The 14,324-nt window shown below is 43.4% G+C and overlaps 1 protein-coding gene across 3 annotated transcripts in view; it reads right to left on the bottom strand.

The window, feature by feature from the left end:
* The window catches only part of PLD1 (phospholipase D1), a 213,622-nt gene extending 201,543 nt beyond the window's left edge, over positions 1-12,079 (bottom strand). For 2 of the 3 annotated variants that reach the window (XM_049628566.1, XM_049628567.1), the window contains exon 1: positions 11,443-11,756. The gene's annotated coding sequence lies outside the window, so the exon portion shown is untranslated. Of the gene's footprint in view, positions 1-11,442; positions 11,757-11,998 lie in introns of those variants that run through there. The other variant, XM_049628563.1, reaches the window with a different exon arrangement.
* Between the last annotated feature and the right edge of the window lie 2,245 nt (positions 12,080-14,324).

Genomic DNA, 14,324 nt, shown 5'->3' with positions numbered 1-14,324 from the left:
CCTGCTGGGAACTGACTCATAGGCCTGAGTTCACTTGGCCACTTATGGGGTCAGCCATGCTGAGATGGGCCTCATACTCTCTGTAGGAAGACTGAGTCCTCAATGGGGCATCAGAGCACTGGGGCCACATGGGTAACCCACTCCCCCCAAAACACTAACCAATACCTGGCCCAAATGGCCAGGTCATCTGGTCTCCACATATAATTGCCCCCAATTTGATTTTAAAAAAGGAGAACTTGCCTACAACTAAAACCACTCTCTAAAGTATTTCTGTATGTGTGAACTGGCACAGAAACAAGAATACGTTAAAGCCCCGAATTTTAGAACAAAATTGACTAATGAAATACAAAAGAAAATCTGTAACAGTAAAAGAAGTCAAGGGAATGAAATATTTTTAGGATGCTTTTCCTTTATTTTAAGCCAGGTCTGTAAGCATGTTAGGATATGATAGGCTTTTAGATGCTTTTAAAAAAAGGTGATATATAGGTTTATATACAATTTATTTAATTTTATTCTTCAGCAGAGAAAAATGCTATACATAGGAAATTTGTTTTAGAAAACAGAAAACATGCAAGATTGGCGTGAGGCTTCCTGTAACAAGTCTACCATTCTTCCAGCAGTAAGAAGGGTAAGAAGATGCTGAGTAGCATTTTCAAAGTTTCTATTTAAGGAGAATTTAAAGAAAAAGAGATGGGAAAGCCAAACATTATTCTTAAACCCCTGTACGTTATTCCACATCCTAAAGAATTTTTAAAAAACAAATGACTACAACTTTCCCTATAGCTGATCTCAGCAATAATTTAAAGTACTGAGTGCAAAGTCAGTACACAATAGGGGAAAAAGGTGCCTTTTGACCTCCACCACTCCAAAAAACACCTGAAATACCTACATTTTAACTTTACTCCTGCAAAAAATAAAGAAAAATCTAAGTGACAATGTGTTCTTGTCCTTGATACAATGCGACGAGAGTGGTATTTTACCTCTGTGGTTTTCCTCTCAAAAGCCATGATGCCAGTCTAATCAGGAGAAAAACATCATAAAAGTTACGACTGAGGGATGTTCTACAAAACACCAGTACCCCTTCAAACAGCCAAAGACATCAAAAACACAGAAAAGTCTGAGAAACAATCATCGCCAAGAGAAGGCGGAAAAGAAAGGATGTTAGGGGAAAACTAAGGAAATCTGAGTAAGGTATGGACTTTAAGTTAATAATAATGCAGTAATATTAGTTCGTTAATTTTAACAAATGTACCGTTCCAATGTAAGATGTTAATAACAGAGGAACTTTGCAACTTTTCTGTAAATCTGGAACAAAAAGCTTATTTTTTGAATGGAAAATATACAAAATTAGTTTTTAATGAGATGCTTTTATAGAAAGTGGGGTTTAGAGAAATTCCAGAACTCTGCTCTCTGCATTCCAAACCCACCCCAGTTCCAATCCTAGCCTGCCCCTGAAACACAGAGCGGTTTGAAAACCACTATGTGGAAAAACTGGAACATGTTATCATTACCAAGTGCCAGCCCATTCCAGATGGTGGGACAGTCCTGACTCCAGCAGACTGAATGACTTGGACCACAAGCTCCAGGCAGGCCGAACCACATCTTACCCCCACAAGCACATGCTGAGCACTCAAAGGACTTTGCTTAATAAATTCTCCAATGCCAGCATGACCAAGAGCCATTGCAAACACAGGGTGATGGCTTTCACTGTCAACTCTGTTAGCCTTCTTGGCAACAGATCTGCAAAAATTACCTCACCATTAGTCAAGCCTGGTGAGATGGGATGGGACAAACCTCTCCCACATGCATTTCTGGTCTCTTGGTGTCTTACAGAGGGATGCACACCCCCTAATTCTCATCACCCCGCCCAAATGGCTCCTGGTAGAACTCAAAAAGACTTTAGGGGAAACAGGAGTTTCCCAAAATTAATCAGGCTTACTTTACATCACTTTTATGTTTTTGTTGCTCCATTCTGTCATAGATCATTCACGCACAGGGCAAATGGGTGCAGCTGAATCAAATCTTTATAAACTCTCCGAAAACGAAAGGTGACCTTCATGTAGAAAGCTACAGATTTTTGGGGCGCCTGGGTGGCGCAGTCGGTTAAGCGTCCGACTTCAGCCAGGTCACGATCTCACGGTCCGTGAGTTCGAGCCCCGCGTCAGGTTCTGGGCTGATGGCTCGGAGCCTGGAGCCTGTTTCCGATTCTGTGTCTCCCTCTCTCTCTGCCCCTCCCCCGTTCATGCTTTGTCTCTCTCTGTCTCAAAAATAAATAAAAAACGTTGAAAAAAAAAATTAAAAAAAAAAAAAAAAAGAAAGCTACAGATTTTATTTCCCATTGGTCAAGAGTGACCCTTGTTCCAAATGGCAGTCATATCCCCACAAAGAATCATTGCCACAGACATGATAACATCTGCAAGTTCAGAAAAGAACAATTAGGAAAGCAGTCGAGCCATCTGAGAAGCCAGGGTTCACGCTACCATTATATACTCACATAGCAGTTTGGAGAGGCATCCAGCCAACAAGTAATTAGTGAGCACCTACTATGTGCCAGGCAAGACCCTGATGTCACAGAGTTTACATTCTTTTGTAGAAAACTCCAAATTCAAGAAAACAAGACACAAGGAAGAATTCAGATAGGGCTAAGTACTGGGATGAAAATAACCCATAATAAAGGCTAAGAGGGATGAGTCTGTGGGCAAAGCAATGCTGACTGAGTGAGGAGGCAGATTTCATGGTCAGGGAAAGCTTTTGTAGGGAGGTAACATTTGAACATCTTGTCTTGGACCTAAATGTTAAAAAGATACAAGCCATGCAAGGACTTAGGAGAAGGGCGTTCCAAGGCAGAGGGAATGGCGTCATGCAAAGGCCTCCAGGTGGAACCCAATGTGGTGTGTTCCAGAAACAGAACCCTCCTGACAACCCCAAGGGATGGGCAACTGCAGTTCAGAAAGGCAAACACGAAGGCTAACAGAGATAGACCCAGCACCCGCGACTCCCCTGTTAGCCTTCCTGTGCTACACAGAGCTTTCCCCCTAGCCAGGAATCCAGGACTTAACAGAACTGAATTCTGACAAATAGATTTATGGGGCAAAGAGTCACCCTTTGAATGCAGTTTCACAGAATGAGAATTTGAGGCCAAACATAAAAATCAAAGCTCCCATGTGACCAGGGCCCAGTGGCCCAACTGACCTGACACTAAACAGAGTACAGGAGACACCAGAGCTGGGCAGCAAGGGCCCACAGGGCCAAGCAGGTGCATGGAATGGGAACTCACCAAGTAGCCCCCTTCCCCAAGCATCCCAATTTAGTAGGTATGTGATAGAACCTGGGAATCTGAGTTTAAATAGTTCCCAGGTGATTTTGTTTAGGCAGACCTTAGAATGACTGTGATGGAGGGTAAGGAGAGGGCATTGGGGGGGGGGGGGGTGGGGGGGAGGGAAGACTAGGGTATGAATAGGGTAGAGTCAGAAAAATCCTACCTATGCAAAAGAATAGAGTCAAGGATTACACTGAATGCAGTTGTGATCTAAAATGTTTGGAACCAATCACAATCGTACCACCTAATAGAAAAAAGACAGATAAGCACATTGTATAAGTCGGTGTATTTCTTTCCCTCCAACCACATGTCCAATTGAGAACCATCACAGCAGAAAAAAACTGAGCAAGTCTCTTTGGTCACAGTAAGAAAGAAGGAGGGAGTAAAGAAACTTTAATATTCCACAGGGGTAAAGCCAGTGGTGTGCTGAGGGCAGGGGAGAAGCCCTAACTGTACTGCAGCCTATTTCCATGGTGTAAATATTCAAACCATGGCCAGTTTCAAGCTCCTAACATGATGTCACTGAACACGCATTTTGAGAAAAGATGGGCAATAGTTACAGCATTTTTGCCATACGGAACCAACAGATGTAAACAACTTCAAGGACATAAATAACAGTTAGATTTAGTAGAATATAATCAGTAAGTGAGGACTTGTGGTGTTTATTGCCTTTGCTTTCAGTATAACTTATTTAATGCAATAAAACCTAAATCTTAGATAATTTTATTTTTAATAATAGCATCTTTAGGGGTGCCTGGGTGGCTCAATCAGTTGAGCGTCTAACTCTTGATTTCAGCTCAGGTCATGACCCCAGGGTCATGAGATCAAACTCTGCTTTGGGCTCTGTGCTGAGTGAGGAGCCTACTTAAGATTCTCTCTCTCTCTCTCTCTCTCTCTCTCTCTCTCTCTCCCTCTGCCCCTTTCCCACACTTGTGCTCTCTCTCTAAAATCATCATCATCATCATCATCATCATCATCATGATGGCACCTTTAACAACGGGCTCACAAAATCCTGGGACATTTAAAAATCACGTCTCCATATGAGCCAGTTCTAGCACACCTCTGGCAAAAGCTTTGAAAGAGCAGTCCAGTGCCTTTCCTTTCCATTCCTCTTTTTGTGTCTTAGTCTTCTCTTCCCTACCATAAAGATATGGCAGTGCCTTCACATCTACTCCTAGGAGCCCTGGGGTTCCAGACTGAGGGCCAGCTGGTGCCAGGTGGCAGTCAGGGAGGGAAGGCTGGAAGAAGCAGCCAGCTCACTGTTCCCACATAGGAACTGTCAATAAGAACAGCTCTCCTTTTGGGTATTTTACATACTGGGATTTCACAGAAGAGCTCATTCAGAAAAGTGGTTCTTGGGGAGTGGGGAACGGTACCCATCATTTTTTTTTTTAAGTGTGAAAATTTCTGGTCAAAATTATTGACAGTCTCTGCTTCCATTCATGATTTGTGTGGATACGCATTACCCACACCCCTATAAACATTACACTGCCAGCGATGCCCTCCTCACATACAATGGGAAGCTAAAGAATGTGATGGGGAAAAAAAAGAGAATGTGATAAGAAGGGTGTTTTGCCAACATAGCATGAGCTAGTTCACTCTTATCTTGAAAGTATATTGTTCTTCTTAATTGTAAATATATTTTAAAAACACACCCCTAGGGGTGCCTGGGTGGCTCAGTCAGTTAAATGAGTCAGGTCATGATCTCATGACTCAGTTTGTGGGATTGGGCCCCATGTCAGGCTCTGTGCTGAACATGGAGCCTGCTTGGGATTCTCTCTCTCTCTCTCTCTCTCTCTCCCTCTCTCTCTCTGCCCCTCCCTACTCCTGTGCCAGCTCTCTCTCCCTCTCTCTCTCAAAATAAATAAATAAACTTAAAAAAATAAAAATAAAAATCACACCTCTATACATATACTCATTGGTAAAGAGCAATGAATCACGCTTCTATGAAATGCTATGCTTCTACTAAATGAATCAGGGTTCCTCTATTACATGCCATGCTACACTAATGGATTAATAAAAATCAAATTTTCAGGGTGCCTGGGTGGTTCAGTTGGTTAAGTGAGCGACTTCGGCCTAGGTCATGATCTCGCCATTCCAGTGTTCGAGTGCTGCATCAGGCTCTGTGCGGACAGCTTGGAGCCTGGCAACTGTTTCAGATTCTGTGTCTCCCTCTCTCTCTGCTCCTCCCCTGCTCATCCTCTCTCTCTCTCTCTCTCTCTCTCTCTCTCTCTCAAATAAATGAAACATTTTTAAAAAATTTTTATAAAAAGAAAAAAAAAGAAAAATCACATTTTCTAGCTAACATCAAAACATACACCCCAATAGGGGCACCTGGGTGGCTCAATTGGTTGAACATCTGACTTCAGCTCAGGTTATGATCTCATGGCTCATGAGTTCAAGCCCCATGTCGGGCTCTGTGCTGACATCCCAGGGCCTGGAGCCTGCTTCAGATTCTGTGTCTCCCTCTCTTTGCCCCTCCCCTGTTCATTCTCTCTCTCTCTCATAAGCAAACATTAAAAAAAAATTTTTAAACATACACCCAAAAGAATAATTATCAACGGCATACAGTTCATTCTCTCTAGTTGTAATCAGCTTTGTAGCCAGAAATCTGTCCACTGCTTTCTCATCACTGGGTCTCATGGAATCCCACTCTCATTCAAGATTTCCTCCCGGGAAAAATTAATTTCTCCCTCAGTCCCTCAGTCATATTCCCATAGGGCTACATCTCCATGTCTGTCCTAGCAACAATTCCCGTTTGCACGGTTATTTATGGATGTCACTCTTAAACAATTTGGGAGGGGGGGGGGGGCAATGTGTGAAAGAAGGGAGCCTAACATTTACTGTGCCATTTCTATGTTCCAGGCTCTACGCTAAACATTTTATAGGCATTGTTTTGCTGTCTTCACAATAATCCTATGAGATAGGTACTATTTTTATCCCTGTTCTACAAGTGGAGAAATTAAGGCATAGAAGATTTTTATGTTACTTGTCTTAGGCCACAGGGTGCTGGAGTCCTCAGCTGTGAATCCCAGCTCTCTGGCACTAGGCTGAGGCCCCTAGTCATTATCTTTCCCAGTGAGGACTTTGTGGAGCCCAACTGTGCCTCAGAAGCCTCACAGACCTACTTTGCTTAGTCACTGCCCCATCACCCTGCATTTCCAGTCACAAGAGTAGCAACTCGGTGTTGGGATTGAGGGGAGGTAAGAGTTGGGGTTAGTCTTTGCTCCATGTTCCTAGCTTTGAAATATTTAAGTATCCCAACAGGTGGGTTTTTCCTTAGGATATAGGATTCTGGCTGGATTCCACCCCCCCCCCTCTCTGCCTTTATTGTTGTTGTTCTTTTTGGCATCACAATCACGTTAGCATCCCAAATATACTTCATCTCCAAATCCTCTACCCTTAGCTTAGCTTACAGGTTTTTACTCCAAAGTGGGAACAATGGTGAGATTTTTAAAACAATGTCAAATTTCACCTTCAATTTGTTGTTTTTCCTACTCTTAGCCCCATTTATCAAATTTCCCACTTTGGGTTCTGCATTGTCACATCCCCTCTCCCTCATACATCTGGAAGTGTTTTCCTGCTCCAAGCCATGGAACCTCCATCCCAATCCATTGCTACCTCTTCAATCTCATTTCAAAGGACTCTTTCATCAAAACTTGGGTACAGAACACTGAAAAAAAAAAACTTTAAAGGCCAAAAAATTGAGCACAGTTGCTAAATTCCACAGACGGCTCACTCCACATCTACAAACGTATTTGTAAGAGTGGTTCAACGGCACAGGAGAACAAATAACGAAGTAAAACATTAGCCATAAAAACCTTCTTTTCTGGAAATATCTATACATTTTGAATGAAATGAATCATACCTTCTTCATTCATCTATTAAATGTACCTTTTCATTCGGTTCACAACTATTGTTCACCATAATGGACACTGGAGAGACAAAAATGAAAAAAATATATAGCCTAGGGCCCCAAGGATCTTACCTTCTCATGGGAAACACAGGAAATAAAGAAAAAGATTGCAAACCTAGTTATTCCTAGTGATCATGCTCTATATAAAGTCCACGCATACCAAAGTGCTATAGAGAAAAACAGACTGGATCGGTATGAAGATCCCAAGCAAGTGCTAAAGTATCCCCGGGTATCTCCTCCCCATCCTCTATTGATCAGCAATGGTTTTAAGCAACATTGAAGTCACTTCATGATAAACCAAAGGAAAGATAAATTTCAACTCCGTCTGGCATCTCCAAGGGCATGAAGAGGTAACACACCAAAACGCAGCCTTGTGTAGGAACTGACAAGGTTTTAGCACTGTCCTTCTGTGCCCCCTCTTTCGCTTCCTCCTCTCTACATTTGTTTCTCCCTCCCTGCCCACCACTTTTCTTTTCCCATGTTTATTCCTTATTCTCCTTCATCCAGATGTACTATCTATAAAAGCTCACTTTGAAAAAAAATCCCTGTTGAATACTGAACTTTGATTTTCCTGTTCTTAGTACAAAGTTTGTCAGTTTATGCCCTTAGATGATGTGTGTGTGTGTGTGTGTGTGTGTGTGTGTGTGTGTGTGTCTTAACAAAAGAACAGACTAAATGAAGTTATTTTTATTTCCATATTGCTCTTGGCTGATTCTCTTTTGTGCGTCAGAGGCTTTCCAAAGGTTCCCAACTCGAGATCCAAAAAGTTCAAAACATGATTGAGTACAGAATAAACTACTCCCTTCATGCAGAGGGGAGCCCAGGGCCACAAGCACCACCAGCAATTGGAGAAGGAATCTGGGATCTGGAACCCTAAGCAGCAAGACTTCCCATGGCCCACAGTTGACCACAAGCTTCTGCTCTGTGCACCCCTGACATAACCTAGGAGTTAAGTGAGCAGGTTAGCTCCAAAATGGTCATTTCCCCCATGGTTGGCAAATACAGCCCTCCCCAAAACAAACCCTGGCCTCTCCAGACTTTCCCAGGATCCTTATCCCAACCTCCTCACAATCAGGAAGTAAGGCTTAGCCCAATAGGTTTCCAGGACTCTGCCCCAAGGCTCCCAGCCCTGAACTTAACCAAACTCCACCTTAACTTCCTCTTCTGAAAAATAAGGGAGTTGAACCGACTTTCTGAGTTACACTCTGATTGCAGTTATGTCAAATTATTTCTCCCTAAGGACAAATACAAGATAGGAATATGACAACTTGAAAAAAGTTTATTGGTTAGGAGGGTGGAATCTCAGGTTATATTTTACTGATGAGACAGCAGTGCCCCAAATTCTGGGTTCAGGCTGCCAGAGATGGAACCCCAGCTCTGCCATATGCTAGCTATATGATCTCTCTGTGCTTCAAATTACCTCATCTATAAAAGGGAGATGGTATTGGTACCTATTTCACATGGTTATCTTGAGGATTAAAGGTGTTCATGTTTGTAAAATGCAGAGAATAGTGCCAGGCACATAGTAGGCGCTACATAACTACTGATTAAATAAATCATTTTATTCTGTCCCTGCAATGTTTGTTTAATAAATTCAAAAATTAACCTGCAATGTTTGTTTAACAAGTTCAAAAATTAAGAAAATTTCACAACAGAAAGGAAAAAAAAAAACCTGTGACACTACGAAACACTTACGTAACATATACGGTTGTTTAATAACCCAGCACTAAAACATCTGGGATCCAGATTTTACACTGCATTGTGAATTTAGGGAAACCAATACACTGGAATGCATTCCCACTGCAGCAAAAGATATGATGTGTACAATTCCTTTTCTAATCAGGAAAGTCGCAGGCTTCCCGGAAATTTAGGTTACAAGTTTCTCATTTTCACTCTGCAACAGCATTTATCCACACCCCAGCTGGAGAATACATTTTATTGTGTGGTGCTAACATTGAAAGGATTGTAAACATAAAACCAGGCCTGGCACAGTGACAGCTGTCTCCTGAATACAATGACTCAGAGCAACTGTGAGTTTAAAGAGCCATGTCTTATGTGCTAAGTCCTCGAGCATCATTGTTTAGTAGACACCTGGAGAGCAGAAGAAATCGCCACACCCAACAGTTAGCTTGGTCAAAACTGCTTCTAGTCACTAAAAAGGTGCCACCGTCTGAGCTCAAGCATGCCTTTGATACAGGCTACTGCACCGCTAAAGGAGCCAAAAGTATTTCAATTTAAGGTGAGATATGAAGGGGAGGAAACTATAAATAACAACTAACTACCTCCCGGATTCCTCTCTCTGGATAGCTAGACTTCACAATACCTTTATATGCAAATTTAAATAGCTCACCAGCTTATTCTTATTTTTTTTTTTTACCAGCTTATTCTTAAACAGTAATGTGTCAGATCTGTCGTGATGGAGATAAGATTTACTAAACACAAACTGGCTGTGGCTTTTCACCTTTCCTCTTTAAAAGTGCATTTTGATGGGGAGGGGGGCAGGGGCGAGTTGGGGAGAGGGGAAAATGGGTGACGGTCATTGAGGAGGGCACTTGTTGGGATGAGCACTGGGTGTTGTATATAAGCGATGAATTATGGGAATCTACTTCCAAAGCCAAGAGCGCATTGTATACACTGTAAGTATAGCTAACTTGAGAATAAATTATATTAAAAAAAAAATGACAGGCTAACAAAATAAATTCTAAAAAAAAAAAAAAAAGTGCATTTCTATAAAGCCATGGGAAGGAACTCAAACCTCGAATCATGAGAAAACTAAAGCCTGCAGCACAATCACTGTCATCAAAATGTTTTGAAAACCCTATGGGAAAGACAAAAGGTGTTCTGTGGAGGGATGGTGGTGATCGTAGGACAACAACGAGAAAGTACTTAATGCTATTAACTGTATGCTTACAAATGGCTAAGATGGCAAATTTTATGTCAGGTATTCACCACAATAAAAATAAAATTCAGAAAAACTCTGTTTAAGGGTTAAAGGTAAATGAGTTTTCATAATTAGTTTTAACTAAGAAACATACACTCGTTGGGGGGCTTGGGTGGCTCAATCGGTTGAGCATCTGACTTCGGCTCAGGTCATGATCTCACAGCTCATGAGTTCCAGCCCCACATCGAGCTCTGCACTGACCGTTCAGAGCCTGGAGCCCGCTTCAGATTCTGTGTCTCCCTCTCTCTCTGCCCCTCCCTCACTCGTGCTCTGTCTCTCTCTCAAAATAAATAAACATTAAAAGATTAAAAAAAAAAAAAAAAGAAAGAAAGAAAGAAACATATACTTGTTAATTAATCAGACAAGGAGAAGGGTCTCCCACTACCTAGTTTTAAGCAGATCAACAAACCTTTATGAGAGTTTTACAGCCCTTACCACTGTAATTCGTAAGTACTCTGACATTGGGGACAAACAAGGTAAAGACACATCTTCCACAAATCCTTAACTACTCATGCTTCTTATATTGATTGTGAGTTATACTGGATCTTGGAAAGACAGACTGGGAGTTAACACTGGGAGTTAGTTGAAAGGTTAGACTGGGAGTTAGTTGAAAGGTCCCCAAAGCAACATTTAAAGTCTGTATACAAATTCAAGCTAAAAGCCTGGGTACACGTTCACTTGTATGTAAGTTAACAAAACATTTAATACTGAAAGAAATACTTACTCAAATGTAACGTCGTGTGTAAATGTGGTGTCTGTTAACAGTTCAAGCTGTAGATTCTTTTCATTCTTTACGCTTTCATTACACCACCCTAAATTAGCCCTTTTAAATCACAGAGGTCTCTAGGTACCTAGTCTCCCAAAAGCCCTCAGAAGGCCCACAGGGGTTATCTAAACTGAAATTGGCAGACCTGGTAGACAAAGTCAATGGAACTCTCCATTCTGGAGAAAGACCTAGGGATGATCTAACACTGAAGTCCTGTGGTCCTTAAGCATCTGCTTGAATGTAGTACTTCAGAGGAAGGAAGGAAGGCAATAACCTGAGACTCGGAGAAGAAGCAAATATAGGCGTGGCGGTGGCTGTGGACTGATTGTACAAGGGCAGTTCTGAAGGGCATCACGAAATCCTACCCAACACTTGGAGCACCCCGCTCCTGGATCAGAGACCTGGGTCCCAAACACCTTGAGCTGGAGACAGAAAAACAAGCCCTTTACCACACAACGGGCTCCTGGGCCCTTGCCCTTGCCCCACCCCAGCGTCATCACCTCGTGGGCGCACAGCAAGCAGCTGTGTGGCCACACGCCCGGCACCGTACATCTGGCAGGCTGGGCTCCAAGCCTCCGAGCGCAGCACTTCCTGGTTGGTCCAGGATGCTGGTCCCCTCGCGCCGCCATCCCCGCCACCCCACGGCGCACGAGAACCCCGGGCGCGAGAGGACACGGAGGCACCAGCCCCACTGCCCCAGCGAGGCCCGCGGCGCACCCTGAGGGCACGCCCCCAGCCTCCCCTGGCGCCCGCGCGGCTCTGCGCTCCAGGCAGCGCCCGCCCTGGCAAAAGCACGGCCCGAAGTTTGTAAGAACTACTCTGCAAGAACTGGGCCCGAAGGCGCGCACAGGAGGCCCCGGGGCCTCCCGGGAGGCCGGTCCCGCGGGGCCGCCGGGCTCTGGCGCCCGCCGCCGACGCCTCTGCCAAGGTCCCGTCCAAGTTGGGCGGGGAGCGGCCAGCTGCCCGGGGCCGACGGGAGGAGGGACGGAGCGCGAGAGTAGCGGAAACCAGACGCCCACGGGAGCCTGGCGCGCCCGGCCGCGGCGCGGCTCCTACCTGTAGGGCGAGGGCGGCCACGGGCACCTGCGCGGTGACGGCGGATTCTCGGGCCTCGGGCGCAGCTGGCACAGCTGGAGGCGCGGGAGGAGGGGAGGAGGAAGGGCCTGAGGGGGCACCGCGCTGCGCCGCCGCCCGGAACTCGCCGCCCGGATTCGCCCTGGCTTGGCAGGGGTGGGGCGAGGCGGTGCCGGGTCCGGGTGCGTTGCCGCTCAGGCTGGCCGCCACGGCTGGGCCGAAGGGCTCCAGAGGCCGGGCCTCTGTCCTCCTCCCCGTTTCTTCTCTCTTCTCCCAGAGTCTCGTGACTCAACCTCATCAACCTATGGAATGTTCACTAGCATTATTGCTGTTATTCTCAGGTGCTCTTAGGCCACCAAGTGCCCGGGCACCCGTTCCAGGAGCTTTGCCTGTGTTAACATACCCTCGCCTACTGGAGCCGGTAGCCACGAGTGGCCCTTTTGCAGGTAGGGAAACGCGGGTTGGAAAGAGGAAATAATTTGCTTGAGGTGACATAGTTAAGAAGTAGGAGCCTTGTTGACATCACCTATAAAGCCTTCTTCCAACTTCCAAGACTGGTGTTATTGCTAATGATAGGTAAGGAAACCGAGCCTCAGGAAAGTGAAGTATCCAGCCTGATGCCACCCAACTTAGAACACAGAATTCTGGAATTTGTGTCTTGATGTCTCTAAAACTGAAGCTGCGTATAATTCAGAAATCTTAGCATAAAATAGTAAGTTGGGAATAAAATGGAAAATTCCCAATCTACCCATGGAACTGTGCAAATAGGGCAATTTTTATGTTTTTAGTCCACCTAGAATAAAAATCTTAAGAGAAAGAGAACCAGTTATCTTGTGGCTTGACCAACAGGCCTTTTGGAATGTAGTTTTGAATATAGGCCAGCTCCAACCTCATTACACAATATTGCATTCTGCCAAGACGGAGGGAAGCAATCGGCCCAGCATACACCAAACTGTTAATAAGGATGGCCACTTTAAAGCACTTAGTGGATATTGCAAAGCTGAGACTGGATGAGTTACATAATTTCTTACTGCAAACATGGAATTACATGAAATGAAAAATGTCGTATTCCAGTCCAGGGGAAGGGGGCGGGGGGTGAAATTGCAGTCTGGAACTCTTTTTCCCTATAACCTATAGTTGCTCATCCCTCCCTAGACCACATTTTTTTCTCTTGAGCACATCTTTTCCTAATGATAGAAGAGTCACGAAGCCGTCACTCTTTCCTTGTTGACAGAAATGATTGATGTCTTTTAAATCCTAGGATACTGACAGCTTTTTACAATTAAACACATGGCTCTCTGAGCAAACAGAGTATTGCCTAAGAAGAGTTTGGCAAGTGTAAGACAAGCATGTTACTGAAAGACTGAATATCCTTTCCTCCTCTTCTTTCTCAAGTTTTATTAGTCACAGATGATTTGGTAAGTGTTGTACACACAATTAACTGCACTCTTACAAGCTTGTCTTTAGAAATTGTAATGCTTTTGATTGAGAAGCAGCAGGCTATAAAATTGCATCCCAAATTCCTAAGTGTCATCATTAAAACATTTGGCACTGACCTACAACAATAGGTCTTCCTATTAACTATAATGAGAAATAAAATTATTTAAGTGCCCTCACAATAATTGAATTTCTGCTTCTCTGTGCTGGAGGAATCAAATAGTAAAAGGCCATATGTTGTTGATAGACAAACATACGCTGTGGACTGCCAAAGAGAAGTTTTAGGTGTACTGTGATTCTGTATGTAATTATTTCTGTTTTCCCGAGAGGTTTGCTGATTGTTGGTTGTTGCTATTATTTTTCCAAATCTTGCCTGTCTTCAGAGTTGTCAAGAAAAAAGTGACTACAAGATCCTATTATATATCCATCTGGATACACATTTGACATTTTTATCAAATGATATTCTAAATTCTCTCTAATTTTCATCTTTTCTTCTCAGTATAAAAGTGATATATGCCCATTTTTAATAATTTCCACATGTATATTTTACAAAAATACAAAGTTTTGGAGATAACAGAAAACAACTTTTTTTTATTGAAATTATCTATAGCCCCCCCCAACACACCCATTGTGTGTTGGTACATTTCTTTTCTGTTATTGTTTGCTGCATTTCTTTTTTGTTCATTTTATATACCTAAACAAATGTTCATTACAAAATTATCATCATGCTGTACAATTCAGAATCCTGCTTGTCTCACTGAGTATTTTTTACTGTCACTAATTTTGTAAATATGATTTTTAATGGTTGAAGAATATTCCAATCATTTTTTTAAAATCTCTTCACCTACTGATGGCTTTTAGGATGTTCCCA

This window comes from Panthera uncia, chromosome C2, assembly GCF_023721935.1.
Source record: "Panthera uncia isolate 11264 chromosome C2, Puncia_PCG_1.0, whole genome shotgun sequence".
Classification (NCBI taxonomy): Eukaryota; Metazoa; Chordata; class Mammalia; order Carnivora; family Felidae; genus Panthera; species Panthera uncia.
The sequence above is the reverse complement of the archived record's forward strand: the minus strand, read 5'-3'. Positions and strand labels throughout refer to the sequence as shown.